The sequence below is a fragment of the Pelophylax lessonae genome, assembly GCF_965119305.1.
Source record: "Pelophylax lessonae genome assembly, chromosome: 5".
Lineage (NCBI taxonomy): Eukaryota > Metazoa > Chordata > Amphibia > Anura > Ranidae > Pelophylax > Pelophylax lessonae.
Window position 1 is genome coordinate 165,861,720 of NC_138772.1, and position 16,666 is coordinate 165,878,385.

Sequence of the window (16,666 nt, forward strand, 5' to 3'; positions counted from 1 at the left end):
GAATCCCCAGTAAAGGAATTGGTTAGTCTCTAGCAAAGCAGGCAGAGCATTTAGCTGGGTAAAGAGTTAAAATGATGAGGGGGGTCAGAGTCCTGACCAAAAGTGACCCTTAAGTGTGAATTGCTGAACCATAACTGGTAATTTCCTCACTTCTGTTTATTAGCTATCCCACAGTGACTGCTTTGTAGCAATTGGTTCCTTCCTTACATGACAAGGGTTGTAAAATATGTATTAATTGTTAATTGCTGCTATGAAGATTTTGCTACAGTGACTGATCTGTTTCATGTGCTATAACAGACTTGATAAACGTTCTTGCATGCTGGCACTTGCAATTTTTCCTGCTTTTCTAATGTGGATTCTTTTTGCCCACTCAAAATTGTTTTTTGTTGATGGACAAGGTTAATCACATGAATCCATGCGATACTGCTTATGTGCAGAACATTACAATATAAAATGTGGCCATGAACAGGATCGGTTTCCATCCAATGCAGCAAAATTGTTGCTTTTAAGATCTTTTTGACTATATTAATTGGAATGATCCTACATTAAAATACATGAATAGGCTTTCCTAAATACATTTTCCAGTATGCTGTGTATTTTGGCTAAAAGCATATTTCTACATGAAAGACGTATTGTGGAAAGTCACAAAAACTATTCTTGAACTCTATAAGCAAATAGGAGGTCAGAAAAAAAATGAGGAAGGGCTATTCAAGAAGGAGCAAGAAACCAGCAGAAGCCTGGCAAACCTGCACTGCAGGCCCTCTATTACTGCAAGGAGAACAACTAACAGCACAGTAGTGACATCACCAAATCTCATTCTAGATTTCCTGAGATTTAGGAGACAGAAGCAGCAGTGCCTTAGATCTCACAATGCAGATATTCACTAATATTCTACAGAACAAAAATGCCTGGGGACAATCACAAAAATGCCTGGGGACAATCACATGTCAGGAAGTGCGCTGCTATTTTTTTGGAGTAATTCAAGGCAAAGGGGTATTTTTCTCTTACGTCCTCTGACAGTCGTCGCCGCTCTTAATTCATTACGATTCTTAATTCTTACGATTCTTAATTCATTACGACTGTCAGAGGACTCGGAGAAAATAATTTTACAGTAAGATTTTACAAAAATTCTATTTTTTCCAAGGACCTGCTCAGGCACATAGGTTGAAAATAAACACAAGTACATTAGGTTAACAAATAAACCAGACACAAACATTTCTAAACTGTTCTCTATAAGATTGCAAATCTTCACATTTTGAGTTCGGGATCACTTTAATTTTTGTAGCAACAGCAATTCCTATGCCCCAGTCCTTTTCCTGCTTTCATATGAGAGCACTCCACCAGTGAATCCACCTGCTTAGCGGGGGATCTGCCTGCTGATTCCCACTGAACAGGCGATGACAGGCCCGTGTCTGCTCCACCTATGCAGCCAGCTCTAAGACTGAGTACTGAGGGATCCAAGACCACTGTTCGCTCGGTTCTCAGAGCTCTATGAGCAGAGAGCAGTCACCAGCTCTCTGCTCTTCTGCTCTGGCCCTCCCCTTCCCCCCCCCCCGCCCCCCAACCTGTCCTCACTGGAGGGCTGGGATGTGGAGGGGTGGGACCATCTGGCTCAGGCTCTCTTGCTGAGAGGCTGAACCAAGTGTCCGCCCAGGGTTGTGTGCTGATCCCGACGTCATCTTGCCCCAGCCTGGACCGGCTCTGTGACGTCAGCCTGCTGTCTGCTGAAAACTGGTCACAGGATTACAGAACGAACTGCACTCCTGTGATCCACAGGAGAAGTACAGCCAAACAAGCTTTATCTGTAATTTTCCTTTAATGCACATTAAAAAACGTGTGTTTTTAGGTGTTGCCGCAATGCGCATGTTGTATATTGCATTGTGCTGTATTGCCATTCATTCTTAATAGCACCTCAATGCAAATATTCAGTAAAACAAACACACCTTCACTATAGCATAAGCTGGCCATACATGCATAGAAAACCAAACAAAAAGTTGGGTTGGTAGGCCAATCATTTTTTCTTTTTGTATGGTTAGTGTGCTTACTGTGGCAGTCAATTTCTGCTTCTGAATCAAAAATGAACAAACAATTTTTTCGAATAAACGATTTTCTAATCGTTTGTAGGTCATCTGATCGAAAAAAAAAAGCAAACAAAAAAAAACACAATGAAATGCGCATAAGCAGTAGGTGTAGTAGTAATTGATCGGTAAACATTTTTTTTAATGTTGACAACAATCGGAAAACTTTTGAAATTCACTGAAATCAAAAGAATGTTTCTATATTTTTTCTTTTGTTAATTTTCCCTCATTTATGGCCAGCTTTACTACAGTACATAGATGAGAATATGCTGTGCATCTTTTTTTTTTTTTTTTTTTTTTTGTGCTTGTTTATATTATTGTGCATTGGGGCAAAATTAATGAAAAGGGGAATGCTTGAGTTATTTCTCATTATGGAGTGAACTAGCTCTAATTACTCCAAGTTTGTTTTTAGTGCAAGTGTTCACTTTCACTTTACTAAACCAGATATACTGTACACTTAAGTGAATAACATTTTAAAGTTTATTAACTGTACGCTACAAAACTTGATATACAGTGCTTGGATGAAAGATTATTTTGCGCAAAAGCCCAAACTAACTTAAAATTTTTTCCAGCTTTGACATAGAAATTGGCTCATCCATCTTTACTAGAAGCCATCTGGTACATGAACTGTGTTGTGCCCCTATTCACTCAATAGCTCTCGAAGAACACTAGAGACATTCCCAATCAAACAGAGAATGTCCGCATGTTTTGTGAGTGTGTTGCTTTTTTTGAAGCCTTAGAAGCCAAAGCGGGCCTCACGGCTCTTGTGTCAGACTCGTGAATTTAGCCATGATGTGAAGGGGAGGAGGAGGAAAGTGGATGAGACATTCCAAAAATGCTTTCAAGTAAGGAAAGACCTCCTGCATAGTCTTTCTGATCCAAGATTGTTTGTCAGAAGCCCCACTCCAGCTAGCCAATTGTGTTTTTGTTTTGCTTCTGATGCTCCTTCACCAGATTTTATTTTTGATGGGAAGTTTTTTTTTCTGTGACAACCAAAAGGTGCTTCCATATTGTTAAGTGGTAATCACGTAAGATATAATGTATACGCATGCAAAATGTTACATTTTTCATCTTTTTTTTTTTTTTTTATCAAAAAAAGAAAAAGAAAAAAAAAAAGCTTGTCATTTTGTGACTAGTTCACATTAGTTAGGCATTGCTATTCGGCCCATTCTTACTTTGTTTTGTCTTAAGGACTTGTAGCATTCACACAATAAATGTTAAATCCAGCCAAAACCTTTTTTTAAAAGCCCACTGATATTTGAATTTTTAATATATTTATTTTTGGTAGAGTGGGGGAAGTTATAGCCTCTGTTTTATTTGCTTTCTGTGTCCGTTTGGGGAGTTTTACCCGCACTAGCTGTCAAGAAGGGAAGCGACTGTATTGGGACAATATTTTTGTTAGGGGGATTAGGGTTCTACTTCTAAAATGTTTTTATTGCTGGCAAAACTGTTTTTTTGTTGCAAACATAAACCACCCTGCTTCCATTCCTGCATGCAAAACATTTTTGAACATTCGGTAAGACACACAACCCTTTCCTTCATCTAGGGTAGCTTTACAATACACTGTTCTTAACAAGGGAGTCATAGACCGAAATAAAGACCTGCCTGAAATTTTAAAGGAAAAGTTTACCTTTGGTAACATATGTGTTATACTCATATTTAGGGTGTAAATTGTAACATGTTACCCTAAGAGCACCTGCCTGCGCCCCTCTGCTGTGACAGCAGACGGCATCTTCCCCCTGCACCCGCTGCCACAATTTAAAAAAACAAAAAAAAGGGCTGTGCAGGGCTCCACCCACACAGCCACGTTATTCATTCACAGCGCAAATGAGCACTCTCATAGTCTGATTTTCCTGCTGTCAGGAGGTTTGGGCAGACCGCTATACTTTCTGCAGAAGCCCGACACTGCACCTGTGATCTACTGATGGCGGCTGCAATGCTCTCCAGGCTCCAGAAAAAAAATGCACGTTTCTCTTACGTCCTCCGACAGTCGCCGCCTCTTCATATTCGTCACATATGGGGTATTAGACTTTGCTCCGAAGGAGTAGCTAGGCAACAGAATATGTTAACATTAAAGCTTTTAACATATCCCACCCTCAAGGGGTGGTCCCCTCAGTCAATACCCTCCTACTTCCTGCAACCATATCTCAGTTTTAATGTCTAGCTTGTCAGGAGTGGCTGGCTCTCTCTGTGCTGGGGCTTTCTGCCCCAGACTCTTTCTTCTTTTCTAAAATTTTGTTTGAGTTTTCTCTCTACCTTTACTTAGCTGTTATTTTTGTCAGCGTTAGTTCTTCTGATGAAGAGGATCATGCGGACTGGGTCTTGGGCTGATCCCCCTGGTCGCAGGTCGTGGGTCAGTGGCTTCCCAGTCTGCCATCGAGCGTTCAGCCAGGTAACGCTCCTGGCACAGTGAACGACCCATCCCTGTTCGGTGCAGGGATGATTGGTGAGGTGGCTACCTCACTGGACGCTGTGCGGTTTCTTAACCCCCTTTTTGTGCGTCTTGAATGCGACTCTCCCTGCCTCATGTGCAGCGGCTTGTTCGCCTGTGCGGGTCCCCCACGCCATGTGAGGTAAGTGTATTTATGTGGGGACCTGTCTGTCTGGGGGGGTGTCAGTCTGGGACTGTGTAACCTGCCTCTATTCACACTGCTTGTCTCCCTATCGCTCGGCTGTATGCTGTGGGCTGCAAGGGGGGGGGGGGAGCTGTGTGACACTGTGTGTGTCAGCCTGGTCAGTGTGTAAAGCTTACCATCTCCAGCCCTTCCACTCAAATTCCCCAGGGACACCTATAATTGTTTCTTTCAGTGTGTAAAGCTGTGTGCTGTGGGGCATGTTTTTTTGGCATGTTTGGGCATATACAGCGATCGCTGCGGCGATCTGACATGTATTCTGATACTGGAATGTAATGTGTGTTTTAATGCACTGTGGAGCGGCGGTTTCGGCGCCAAACGGCGCCATTTTGCCTACACTCGCTCCGGCCGCATGTTTTACATGCATGGCGGCCATTTTCTTGTAGCCTCCATAGGCTTACATAGAGCGCCCTGGCAGCATCACTTCCTCTTTCCAGGAACACCGATCGAGGCAGCAGCAGCGGCGAGGGTCTCCTCAGGTTTTATCCTTCTGTTCTTGCTATCCATTGCCTGTGTTCAGTTTGCATATTCCCTGTGGGGGTCTTATTGTGCTTGAGTGTGGTGCGGTGGGCTGCGCTTGCCGCGTTTGCTTAAAAGGGGCAGTTAACCCTTTATTGTCTGGCATTACAGGGGCAATGGATTCTCAGGAGGGCAAATTTCCTACAGCCTTGGTGGAAAGCCAGGGGACCGCTGTTTCCCCCCCAGGGGGGGATTTAGCCACTATTGTGGCTGGCCTTGCTGCTCAGGTGCAGATGCTGGTGGCTGCTCAATCTACTAAAAGGCCCAGAGTTGCTCTTTCCTCTGATTCTGAGGGTGAAGGTGATGGGGCTGTTATGGCGGGGGCCTCCTTATCGGGGTCCCGCTCCTCTCTTGATCTAGTGGGGTCCGAGGTGGAGGCTGAAGTTGAGGGGGTTGATAATTCTCCCCCTGGCTCGCCTGAAGAGCTTGCAATCATGGATGAGTTGATTGCTTCCATAAAGCAAACGCTGCGTTTGCAGGATGAAGTGTGTCCCCCCGCCGCCTTGGCGGCTTATGGGACGCAGAGAAAACGCAGGACGCCGCAGGTTTTTCCCTGCAATGATGATTTTCAGCGCGCTGTTAAGGAACAATGGCGCAATCTGCGCAAACCTTTTGCTGTACCAAGTAGATTCAAGCTGCGTTATCCTTTTTCGCCTTCCACTGATGAAAGGTGGTGTGTGCCTCCCCCAGTGGATCACGCAATTGCGGTTTTAAACAAAGCCACTGCGATCCCTGCAGAGGATTCCCCTGTGTTCCGTGATGCCACGGATAGGAGACTGGAGTCTCTTGCCCGTCATACTTATTCTGTTACGGGTTCTATGCTTAAGGCTCTGTTTGCTTCTCTCATGGCGGCCCAGGCGATCGCAAGTTGGACGCAGATGCTTAGGCGTGTCCTAGTGGCCGATTCGGCCTCGCCGGCGACCCTGGATATGGTGGATCAAATCCACCAGGGTGTCATGTATCTGTGTGATGCGGACCTGGACCTGGTTCCGTTGGCTGCACGTGTGCACAGCGTGGCGGTGTTGTCTCGCCGCCTGGTTTGGTTAAAATGTTGGTCGGTGGACCAGTCCTCGCGTAAGACCTTAGCCAATCTACCTTATGATGGGTCTCGCCTTTTTGGGGAGTCCCTGGATGTGTTGATTAAGGGGATCACCGGGGGTAAGAGCACTCTCTTGCCCCATTTCCCCAAGGCTAAGGGAGCTCCTGGGAAGAAGCATGCTAATTTTCGGCCCCCTCAGGGGTCCTTTCGTGCCTTTCGGCCGCACTACAAGGGCAAGCCGTTCAAAGGTCAAGGCTCTCAGAAGAAGCCCTGGTCTGGTAAACAGAAGTCTGGCCAATCCGGATCTGCAGCCCATAACAGTTCGGCCTGAAGGGGCGCCCTCACCCAGTTTTGGGGTGGGGGACGCTTGCTCGGTTTTCTTCAGCCCTGGTTGGCCCGTGTGCGGGACAGATGGGTTCAGGAAATCGTTCGATCTGGTTACAAGATCGAGTTTCTCTCTCGGCCGGAGAGCAGATTTTTTCCCTCAAATCTTCAACTGTCTCCAGAGCGTTTGCGGGACCTGCACCTGGCGGTGCGGGACCTGAGGGCTCAGGGAGTGGTGGTTCCGGTGCCTCATCGGGACAGATTTCGGGGGTTTTATTCCAATCTGTTCACCGTGCCCAGAAAGGAGGGCAAGGTTCGTCCAATTCTGGACTTGAAGGCTCTGGACCGCTCTGTGCGGGTTCGCAAGTTCCGCATGGAATCCCTGCGGTCGGTGGTGGCTGCCCTGGTTCCGGGGGAATTCATGGCCTCCATCGATTTGAAGGATGCGTATCTTCACATCCCCATTTTCGAGGGTCACCAGAGGTTCCTTCGATTTGCCATTGCGGAGGATCACTACCAGTTCGTGGCGTTGCCTTTTGGTCTCGCCTCGGCTCCGCGGGTCTTCACCAAGGTGCTTGCACCGGTTCTGGCGTTATTGAGGGCCCAGGGCATTTCTGTCCTGGGGTATCTGGACGACATTCTGGTTCGGTCTGCGACCAGCCAGGGTCTGGAGAAGGACCTGTCTGTCACGATGCAAACTCTGCAGGAGTTAGGTTGGACGATAAATTTTCCAAAGTCGACACTGAGTCCGTCGGTTCGTCTTCCCTACCTGGGAATGATTCTGGACTCGGTGCAGGCGAAGGTCTTCCTGCCGGAAGACAAACTCAGAACTCTTCAGGAGGAAGTCAGGTCCCTCAGGGACGTTCCGCACTCGTCTCTGCGGACGTGCATGAGATGTCTGGGATTGATGGTCTCGGCCTTCGAGGCGATTCCCTTCGCCCAGTTTCACACGCGGGGTCTCCAAGCGGAGGTCCTGTCCAGGTGGGACGGGCGACCTCAATCTCTGGATCTTCAAATCTCGTTGAGTCATCGCACCAGAAGAAACCTTCTGTGGTGGCTCCAGTCCCCGTTGGTGTCCGGGGGCAAGTCGTTTCGTCCTGTCTCGTGGACGGTGATCACCACGGATGCCAGCCTGTCGGGCTGGGGTGGTGTTCTGGGCATTCTGTCCGCCCAGGGGACTTGGTCGGAGGGGGAGTCTTCCCTTCCGATCAACATTCTGGAATTGCGTGCGATAAGTCTCTGTCTTCATCGCTGGACGGACCGGCTGCAGGGCTGCCCGGTTCGGGTGCAGACGGACAATGCCACGGCGGTGGCCTACATCAACCACCAAGGGGGCACCAGGAGTACCCGAGCGGCTCGAGAAGTGGCCGACATTCTGTCTTGGGCCGAGACTCATGTCCCGGCGATAACGGCGGTTCACATTCCGGGGGTGGAGAACTGGCAGGCGGACTATCTGAGTCGCCAGACCCTGGATCAGGGGGAATGGTCTCTCCACCCGGCTGTCTTCCAGATGTTGTGCGCGAAGTGGGGTCTTCCAGATGTGGACCTGTTCGCGTCTCGTCTCAACAACAAGGTGAGAAGGTTCGTGGCAAGGACGCGCGACCCTCGGGCAGACGCGTCGGACGCGTTAGTGGCCCCGTGGCATCAGTACAGGCTGATGTACGCGTTTCCACCGATTCAGTTGCTGTCCAGGTTCCTTCGCAGGTTGCACTCGGAACGCAGCACGGTGATTCTTGTGGCACCGGACTGGCCTCGCCGGTCCTGGTACGCAGACCTCGTGAATCTGGCGGTCGATGCCCCGTGGCGTCTGCCTCTTCGAGACGATCTACTGTCTCAAGGACCGATTTACCATCCTGCTTTACAGTCGCTGGCTTTGACGGCCTGGCTGTTGAAACCGAGGTCCTGAAGGAGAAGGGTCTCTCTCCAGAGGTCGTTCATACTTTGGTCAACGCGAGGAAATCTTCCTCGGGGAAGGTCTATTACCGTACTTGGAAGGCCTATTTTGCCTGGTGTGAGTCCAGGGGGTTTTCACCCCGTACGTACTCGGTTTCCCGTGTGCTGTCTTTCCTTCAGACGGGTGTTGATCAGCGTTTGGCGCTGGCTACGATAAAGGGTCAGGTGTCTGCGCTGGCCGTTCTGTTTCAACGTCCCGTGGCTTCCAACTTCTTGGTTGGCACTTTTGTTCAGGGTGTGCGGCATCTGGTTCCCCCTAGGAGGGATCCTCTGCCCCCTTGGGACTTGAATCTCGTTCTATCTGTGTTGCAACGTGCTCCTTTTGAACAGATCAGGGAGATCTCGTTGTCTATGTTGTCCAAAAAGGTCGCCTTTTTGGTAGCGATCACTTCGGCTCGCAGAGTGTCGGAGCTGGCGGCTTTGTCCTGCAAGTCTCCGTACCTGGTTATTCATTTGGATAAGGTGGTCTTACGACCTAATCCTTCTTTTCTTCCGAAACGAGTTTCGGAATTCCATCTTAATGAGGATATTGTCTTGCCTTCGCTGTGCGCGAAGCCTAAACATCCAAAGGAGGTGAGATTGCATTCTCTGGATGTTCGGGCGATAAGGGTTTACCTTAAATCGACTGAGTCTTTTCAAAAGACGGACTCCTTGTTTGTTCTTCCAGAGGGTCCTCGGAAGGGCATGGCGGCTTCGGCCTCTACCATCGCCAAATGGATCAGGCAGACCATTGAACAGGCCTATGCTTTGCAGGGGAAGGTTCCTCCTGTACCTGTGAAGGCGCACTCTACTAGATCTTTGAGTACGTCTTGGGCCTGTCGTCATGGGGCTTCTGTAGCCCAGGTGTGTAAGGCGGCGACTTGGTCGACCGTGCACACTTTCACAAAGTTCTACAAAGTAGATGTTCAGGCATCGGCGGATGCTTCCTTTGGCCGCAAGGTTCTTAGTGCGGCTGTTCCCTAGGGTCCCTTGTTGGGGACTCCTGGCTGTTGGGATAAGTTTTGTATCCCCTGGTTTTTTTGTCTTTTCCTGGGTTGTTGCTCCTGTTGAGCACTTGTTTTTTACTGTTGCCCAGCTGGTTTCCTTCCTTTGGTAAGGTTCCTTTCTTTGATGCGGAGACTGCGTTGCCTTTTCGGCGCGGATGCGTTTCCCACCCCTCATGTTTGCACTGCTTTGGGACGTCCCCATATGTGACGAATATGAAGAGGCGGCGACTGTCGGAGGACGTAAGAGAAAACGGAATTTTTGTAAAATCTTACCTGTAAAATTCCTTTCATTGAGTCCTCCGACAGTCGCCGCCCCCGCCCCTCTTTTGGGGTTTGGTTGTGTACTCTACTGCTATTCCACTAAAACTGAGATATGGTTGCAGGAAGTAGGAGGGTATTGACTGAGGGGACCACCCCTTGAGGGTGGGATATGTTAAAAGCTTTAATGTTAACATATTCTGTTGCCTAGCTACTCCTTCGGAGCAAAGTCTAATACCCCATATGTGACGAATATGAAGAGGCGGCGACTGTCGGAGGACTCAGAGAAAGGAATTTTACAGGTAAGATTTTACAAAAATTCCGTTTTTTTTACCTGCAAAAATATGTGCATTTATTTTTTTTAAAGGTAAACTTAAGCCCCGTACACACGTACCGATGGTCGGCATACAAATGTTCCTCTTTTCTCCCCGGGATGTCGGTGTCTGCTGAAAAGTGCAAAGACAGCACAAGGACAGCACAAGAATTTTGTCCGCCGACTGCAGAAGTGATGTCATGTAATGGTTAACTTTCCCTGTGTTTTCTATTTTCTGAGCATGCCCAGTCTTGCAAATCTGCGGTCTGTCGGCCGAATTGTGTACTGACAGGCGAACAATCGTCCGTTCTGGTGTCGGCATACAAAAATTTTCATGTTTGCAAGAAAGACTTTTGTCCGCGGATTGTGCGCAGACATCTGTCGGAGGCACCATACTAACACGCGTACAATCGGCAGATCCTTCGTCCACCGACGTTTGTATGCCGACGATCGGTACGTGTGTACGGGCCTTTAGTCTTTAGCTCGTCCCCACTCTATTCTAAACCAAAAAATGGCTAGAGTTAGGCCTACACTCAGTGTTCTGGTTGCTGCCTGGTTTTAGAGAATTTATGTCTCTTGGTGCCCCTGTGAATGCAAATCTCCCTACTGGGGACACAGTCAGCAGTAAAAATGTTCCAGAGGGTCTAACCCTTATACACTTTTTAGTGGGGGGAAAAATTGAACAGTTTAAGCTATAACTAGCCCTGTTGAAATGAATGATAGAAGCAAATAACAAACTTTTTGTGTGTTTAACGTAATTGCATCATGAAATGCCTATCCCGCACTCTGCTTTTGTCATGGAAAAATCGCCTGTTGTCACATTCAATATGCATGTTTCTGCATGTGGACTGATGGGAAAGGACCCCGACTATAAAGAAAATTTGTGCCTTTTTATTGTGTCATTTTATGTTGTTTTTAACCTACTAGTAATTGGTATGTGTTTGCTGCAGCCAACTTTTTAACATGCTGAACATCCACATCTGTTAATTGTCTGGGATGACTTAACAAGTGGCAGCTTTACCCATCCTCCGCTGGGAAGATCTGTCAGGTTGCCTGATCTCTGTGCGATTGCCCAACGAATGGCCTTGCTCACACAAGCTCCTAAAGGAATGCTTGGTGTGCAATTCCAAATGTGCCAAGGACTCTTTAGCACTTGCTTATGAGATTGTTAATGTGTTTAGTGGCTTAGTTCAAAAAGGCACTTAGCAAAGTGTTTGCTTTGTGTCACATCAAAATGAACATGAATACGGAGTTGCTTCCAGGCTGCAGACATGTTTTCGAGTAGCTTGCTGATTTTTCATGATGCGGCAATGCTTGAATATCTATTAAAATTTAAAGGAGTCTCCCTAAAGGATGCCATGAGCATCCTCCAATGGGATTATATTGTGTAGGAAAATGACCAGACATTTTTTCCGTCTTCTTCAGTGCTGATAAATTCCTGCTTGAGGTGATTGTAGCCGTATTAATGCCCTTGCAACAAAAAACAATTGAGCACTGTCCATGATACTTTATTTTAAATTTGCAAAAACATCCCGATTTTTTTCAGAGCCAGTTTTCAGGGTGTAACCCTTTTTTCAAGGTCCAAGTAGTACTAATTCACAAAGTTTTAGCAGAATGTTAAAGAGACCATCTCTGAGGGAAAAAAACATTCATACACAGCTGTGGTAATTAAACATACATGGGTCGAATTCCAAACAAATTTTCTTTCGAAATTCGGAAATTTAGTGCATATTGTGATCCGATGGTGCCACCATTGATTTCGAAATTCGACCAACCAAGCCTTCAATGTCACCTCACATTGCTACAGAAAAGCATCGTGACCAGGAATTTTTTTTTCTCTCCGGGAATTTTCTTTGTTTATGCTCATGCAAATCTTTTTCTTTTCAATTATATTTCTTACATGATTCTCCCATCATTGATCAGAAAATTGTTTGATTTTCAAAAAATTTCCAACATGCCTGATCTCTCAAATTTGATGGCTGCACCAAAATCGGCAGTTGCTGTGGCCCACTAATGGTGCGAAATTTGAACGAAAATTCTTGTATCGGATTTAGAAAATCTTATCTATGTATGGCTGACTTTAGGCAAACCATACAATATCTTTCCTTTAACCACAGGCTGAACGAAAGACAAGTGCTTGATTCCCCCATCAACACAGTCCATGTCAATGAGGGAATTCCTCCTGCTGTGCTGTTGTATTCTGACAGTGGGAGGTTTCCCAACCATTAGAATACAATAACCACCCCTGGCAGCTATAGCCGCCAGCAATGATCACATGAAAAACCCAACAGGCTGGTTGTACTGAAGTCAATCGATCGATCTACTTTAGTACAACTAGCCTGCCCATAGACAGATCAAAATTTGGCCGAATTTTGATCCTTCTGTGGCTGGCCTTAGTGCGATAAGACAAGGAGAGGGCTATGAAACTGGAGGGGGAAAAAGTCATAGAGGTGAAACTGGTCGTAAAACTGTTGGGTAGTCATTTAGGTTAGGTTCACACGTATGCATTTTGCAGCGCGTTTTCAGTTTTGCAGAAACGCACTACAGTCCATTTGACATGATTTCCTATGGGTCCTGTTCACATCTGTGCATATTTTGGAAAGGGTCAGGGACTGCCCACTGAAGGTGCCGTGTTCGGTTTCACATAGACTTCAATTTGAACACAGTGGAAACGCATCAAAAATGCAATGCTTGCATTTTTCAGGTGTTTCCGGTGTGTGTTTCTGCTTTCTACTGCATGACAAGACACCTCCCAAAAATGCAAAACACATTAACCACGACCACCTACAGCAAATTTACTGTGGTAGGCAGCCGCTCCTGGGCAAAGCAACGTAGGTCTACGTTGCTTGCTCTCAGGAGGCTAGGGGGTGAGCGCGCGCCGCTTGTCAGCGGGGAAGCCAATGCGTGTATCAGGTGGCTCTGATTGCTGCCTGACACACAAGATCGTTCCCCGCTTAGAGAGGACAGTCGGCTGTTGTAAACACAGCCAACCGTCCTCCTTGAAATGATCATAGAGATCATGTGATCCTTCTATATAGGATCACATGTCTCTATGGTCATTTCGGAAGCCACGCCCCCCCCCCCCCCCCCAGTTAGAATAACTCCCCTAGGCTCACATTTAACCTCTTGATCACCCATAGTGTTAACCCCTTCCCCGCCATTGTCATTATTAAAGTAACAGTGCATATTTTTAGCACTGATTACTGTCAGTCAGTGGTCCGATCTGTCCGCCGCAATGTTGCAGTCCCTCAAAAAAATCGCAGATTGCCACAATTTTTAGTAAAAAAAAAACATAAAAATGACAAATCTTTCCCGTAGTTAGTAGATGCGATACCTTTTGCGCAAACCAATCAAAATACGCTTATTGCTAATTTATTTATTTTTTTCACAAAATATGTAGCAGAAAACAAATTGGCCTAAAATGTTAAAAAATTTTGATTTTTAATTTATTTTTTTTTTTTTTGAGAATGTCATATAGCAGAATAAGAAAAATATTGTTTTTCTTTCAAAATTGTCACTCTTTTTTGTTTATAGCACAAAAAAAAAAAAAAAAATCGCACAGGTGATCAAATACCACTAAAAGAGGGCTCTATTTGTGTGGAAAAAAAATACGTAAATTTTGTTTGGATACAGCGTTGCACAACCGCGCAATTGTCTGTTAAAGTAACGCAGTGACAAATCGCAAAATAGGGCCTGGCCATTAAGGGGCAAATCCTTCCTGTCTTAAAGTGGTTAAAAACACATCACAAACGCTTGTCAAACACACTGGGAAAAAGCATCAACCATAACCTGCATAGGTGTGAACTTAGCCTTAGAAAACTGATAATTTTACACTCTGATGTCTTAATGCTGAACATTACTCTGCTGTATATATTGTATGACCCTTTAATAGTAAAATACACCATAACCAGTTGTGTACAAGAATTCAGTTTCTCTCTACCAATGTCAGTGCATTCTATAAAGGAAAGGACAAGAATTCAGAAAATTTTGAAGAAATGAGAGCTATCTGACCCCTGTGACCCTGAAAGGGTTAAAGGTCAGCGCATTGTTACATTTCAGAACCCTGCAATGCTGGTTTTAGGTTGTGGGAACAGGAATTACCTGTGTTGTGTCACTCGTGGGTAATATAGCCAGAAACCATATATTATTTCAAGTGGGACTATAGTCCCTTTAATATTTGTGTGTGTATACAGACACAATAGATCAGCTTCAAATAAATTACCTTGTCAGTGCATATTTTTTTTTTTTTAAAAACCTGGTTTCTGTGTGTGGCTTGCAAGTAAATAAAGTGGGGATCGAAAGTTTGGGCACTCCAGGTAAAAATTTGTATTAATGTGCATAAAGAAGCCAAGGAAAGATGGAAAAATCTCCAAAAGGCATCAAATTACAGATTAGACATTCTTATAATATGTCAACAAAAGTTAGATTTTATTTCCATCATTTACACTTTCAAAATAACAGAAAACCAAAAAATGGCGTCTGCAAAATTTTGGGCACCCTGCAGTGTTAATATCTTTTACTGCCCCCTTTGGCAAGTATCACAGCTTGTAAACGCTTTTTGTAGCCAGCCAAGAGTCTTTCAATTCTTGTTTGAGGTATCTTTGCCCATTCTTCCTTACAAAAGTCTTCCAGTTCTTTGAGATTTCTGGGCTGTCTGTCACGCACTGCTCTTTTAAGGTCTATCCATAGATTTTCAATTATGTTGAGGTCAGGAGATTGTGAAGGCCATAGCAAAACCTTCAGTATACGCCTCTTGATGTAATCCCCCGTGGATTTCGAGGTGTGTTTCGGATCTTTATCCATTTCTAGAAGCCATCCTCTCTAACTTCAGCTTTTTCACAGATGGCATCAAGTTACCATCCAAAATTTGCTGAAATTTTATTAAATCCATTTTTCCTTCTACTTGTGAGAATGTTCCCTGTGCCAATGGCTGCAATACAACCCCAAAGCATGATTGATCCACCCCCATGCTTAACAGTTGGACAGAGGTTCTTTTCATTAAATTTTGTGCCCCTTCTTCTCCAAACGTACCTTTGCTCATTCCGGCCAAAAAGTTCAATTTTAACCCCATCAGTCCATAGAACTTGTTTCCAAAATGCATCAGGCTTGTCTATATGTTCATTTGCAAAGTTCAAACGCTGATTTTTGTGGTGAGGACGTACAAGAGGTTTTCTTCTGATGACTCTTCCATGAAGACCATATTTGTACCATATTTGTACAAGTATCTCTTTATAGTGGAATAGTGTACCACAACTCCAGTGTCTGCCAGATCTTTCTGGAGGGATCGTGCAGTCAAACGTAGGTTTTGAATTGTTTTTCTCACAATCCTGCGAGCTGTTCTGTCTGATATTTTTCTTGGTCTTCCAGATCTTGCTTTAACTTCCACTGTTCCTGATGACTGCCATTTCTTAATTACATTCTGAACAGAGGATATTGACATCTGTAAACGCTTTGCTATCTTCTTATAGCCTTCTCCAGCTTTGTGAGCGTCAACTATTTTCAGTTTCATAGACCACTGCTTAGAAGATCCCATGCTGCTGATTGTTGGGGCAAGGTCAGATGAATCTGGGCATTTAAAATCTTTGAGATTGACATCACCTGGTCTTCCCAGACGATAATTGAGAACAATCCATGACACTGGCAGGTCTCAGCCTTGCAAAGGGGGCAGTGCATGCTATAAATTCTGCAGGGTCCCCAAACTTTTGCAGACGCCATTTTTTTGGTTTTCTGCAATTTTGAAAGTGTAAATGATGGAAATAAAATCTAACTTTTGTTGACATATAAGAATGTCTAATCTGTAATTTGATGCCTTTTGGAGATTTTTCCATCTTTCCTTGGCTTCTTTAGGCACATTAATACAAATTTTTACCTGGGGTGCCCAAACTTTCGATCCCCACAGTATGTACATATGGGGCAGACTTGTTTGCTCATTAGATATGAAGGCGTTGCTTCCTGATTAACTGAACCACACGGTTGGGCCTCATTCACACCATTGTTAAAGCGGGATTCCGGGCACAAACATTTTTTCAGTGAACATACCCCCGGGACAGTCAGGGCTAGTACATTCCACAATGGCTAGCCTCTGATCTGTCCCGGTTCGCACTTACCTGCAAGAAGAAATACTCACTTATAGAATTTCATCCACAGCGTTGCCATCTCTGTTGTGGGCAGCTGAAGCCAGCGCGATCCTCTTCTGCGTCCTCTTCCGCGTCTTCTTCTCCCAGAATGCGCCTTTACCGGCCCCTCTCGTCATTTCCGGCGCGGCGCCGCATTCCGGAAGTGACGAGCGGGGCCGGTGCAGGCGCATTGATTCCTGGGAGCGATGACGTTCAGCTCCCAGGAATCATTGCAAGCCGGAAGAGACGGGGCGGGCGGAGGCCGCAGAGGGAGGAAGTGTCGAAAGGTGAGTATTTCTTTCTATAATTACAAGGTAAGTAAAAAAAAAAAAAAAAAAATCCTAACTATCCAATTCCTTTAAAGGTGAAGCAAAGCAAGCGGATGGGCACAAAATCGATTTGGTCGATTTTGTGCCCGGAACTCCGCTTTAAGTAATTGAAGCTTTA

General features: G+C 45.6%; 1 protein-coding gene across 2 annotated transcripts in view; it reads left to right on the forward strand.

Moving 5' to 3' along the window:
* The window catches only part of CNOT10 (CCR4-NOT transcription complex subunit 10), a 233,424-nt gene that overhangs the window by 187,331 nt on the left and 29,427 nt on the right, over positions 1-16,666 (forward strand). The gene's annotated exons all lie outside the window — the stretch shown is intronic.